Genomic DNA, 2,951 nt, shown 5'->3' with positions numbered 1-2,951 from the left:
TCTGCATGGAAAAGAGTTGTCTTTATAGTGAAAAAAGTAGTCGTTGGAGGTGGGCTTTGTTCTTTAGGGACTAATTCAATATCTTCGTTTTTTCTTCTATAGTTTTGTTATTTTAATTTCGCTATTAGCTGGCAATTATTAGTTTTCTTAGTTTTATAATAAACAAGATAATAGATCAGGAAATTTCCACTGTGTGAGAAAACTAATCTTCAACCACCAGATTGAAATAAAACCAAACTAATTCTAATTGAAAATCATACACAGATATTTTAAAAAATAGATGCTACTATTGAATTCTAGTTAAGCTATGTTAATCACGATGACATCTACCACAATCATTTTCGATTATATAATTTCTTTTTTATTTACCGACATTCTGTATATGTTAAAGTTGCGTATAAATCACATATATACAGTCAACAGAAAGCTATAAAATATTTCAAAAATAAATGATGACACGAAATCTATAAAAAATACTTGTTGGTGCGCAAAAATTATGACAAGAGGACCACAAAATTTCCGATCATGCATATTACAATGTGGTGCCAGAACGTTCCTAATTTTTTCAAAGTCATAAACTTAGAAACTACAAATATAAACTGCAAAAACACTAAATGCTTTTGACAAAAACACATCATATATAGAAAGGTAATTAGAACCGTAAGAAGCAAATAAATGTACAGAAAAGGATGATTATGAGAGTAAAGTCAAATGTCTTAATATAATGTATTTTGAAGACGAAACCAAGTATAATAGTACAAAGTTCAATTAACTAAACGACTTTGATTTTTGACATAAAAATGTGATTTTAATATAATGCGAGGTCGCGTGTTGTGACTCGGTGTATGATACCGCGTCGACTCGCTTCAGACTTATCGACTGTAATAATAGCATATATAATCTCTTAATAGTATAGTTATATAGTATAACATAACCATAGAGCTAAAATTTTATAAGTTCCGTTTTGAATTTGAATAGTGTCGTATACTTGACTATTCATTTTTTTCTTTCGTTTACTCGTATTGATCGTATAATTTCCCAATGTATTTATTTGACGACATATAACAATAGAGTGCATGTGAACTCTCAATTATGAGAAATATAATCGTGACAAAAGAAGATATAGCATGTGGAATGAAACTTAGTGGCATATTGCAGGCTTTTGCGTGGTCGTACAATTTGAGAACTAGCTAATACGGGGCTAAAAGTATAGTAATAACGTAAACAGAGTAATTTTAACCTTTTCTACTCGTATTTTTTATACATTAAATTATTACAGCTAGGTTAATGGTATTTACTATTATGGCACATGACAATTTACTACGTACACGAACCACCGCCACAAGAGATTTGAAGAAAAGGACTACAAAATGAGAAATAATTAAATATCATGACCTTATCAACATTTAATTGCAATTCATAATTCAAACTACTAAATCAAATTATTCTTGTGTTTCAGATTGGGAAATGCTGCTGTAACACACAAATTTTTATGTCTATAAGGACAAGAAAAGACAGAATTAAAGATGAACAATAAAGGCGGAAGTCATTACGAAATTGCAAGCATAAATGTAGGTTGAATTTTAAATCATGCAAAGAAATGATAATTTCTGTCGTGAAAAAGTATAGCTATTTAGAAAAAAAAAAAACAAGTATAATTATCTGTGTTTCCCAAAGAAGGTGCAGAAAAATTGTACTTCTGTTTATTTCCCTCCCACCACTTGTATATCTCAAACTTCATCAGATTTTGAGTGCCCATCAATAATCATATACTTCTCCTTACAAAAATCATATACATGCTGGAATTTTTTAAACAAAAAAAAAATGCTGGAATCATATACATATAGTTTGTTCGAATAATTCTTGTATTATACAAGTTGTACATATGATCAACATTTGGGATGGGAATCCTGATAGATTTTTGTTCCGATTTATACTTTTCCGGTCTATATTATGTGTTAAGATATTTTTGTAAACATTTTTGCCCAAAAAAAAAAAAAAAAAAAAGATATTTTTGTAAACACGTGAAAAGAAAAAGAAGTTTTCACAAATTAGGTTTCGTTTTTGATTTCCTGCAAAGTTTTGATCTTTTTAGAATTTTAGCAATATCAATTATTAAAGTTAAAGGGTGGTTAGAACTTGAAAAGAATTAGCAAGAAAGCTCATGGGCGAATAAACACTTTTCCAACAAATAAATTGTGAAACACCAAGGACGATTCCCTTAATTTAACCTAGGCCAAAATAATATGGGAGACTCATGCCCCTTTTTCAATACTCCTTTTCAAAAATGCTTTTTTTTGCTGTCCATTTTAAAAAATACCTTTTTTTATGTACAAAATGACTAAATTACCCTTCTTTTAAGGAAAAATATCCCAAATATATAAGAAAATATAACAAAATTAGGTCCACAAAATACAAAATATTTTTTGGCGGGAAAAGTGATCCCGCAATTTTTCCCGCCAAAACACTTGTAAAACCTTTAAAATACCTTGTAAAATTTTTACCGCCAAAAATTTTTTTGCGGGAAAAGTGATTCTCCAATTTTTTTGGCGTTAAATTTTTTGGCAGGAAAAATTTACAAGGTATTTTAAAGGTTTTTTACAGGGTATTTATAAGGTTTTACAATGTATTTTAAAAGGTTTTACAACGTATTTATAAGGTATTTATAATATATTATAAGATTTTACAAGCTATTTTATAAGGTTTTACAAGTTATAAGGTTTTACAAGTTTTTTATAAGGTTTTACAAGTTATAAATACCTTATAAAACCTTATAAGTACCTTGTAAAACCTTTTAAAATACATTGTAAAACCTTACAAAACACTTGTAAATACTCCTTTAAACCTTTAAAATACCTTGTAAATTTTTCCGCCAAAAAAAATTTCGCCAAAAAAATTGCGGAATCACTTTTCCCGCAAAAAAAATTTTTGGCGGAAAAATTTTACAAGTA

This window comes from Arabidopsis lyrata (assembly GCF_000004255.2).
Source record: "Arabidopsis lyrata subsp. lyrata unplaced genomic scaffold ARALYscaffold_4, whole genome shotgun sequence".
NCBI lineage: Eukaryota > Viridiplantae > Streptophyta > Magnoliopsida > Brassicales > Brassicaceae > Arabidopsis > Arabidopsis lyrata.
This window is presented reverse-complemented; position numbering follows the sequence as displayed.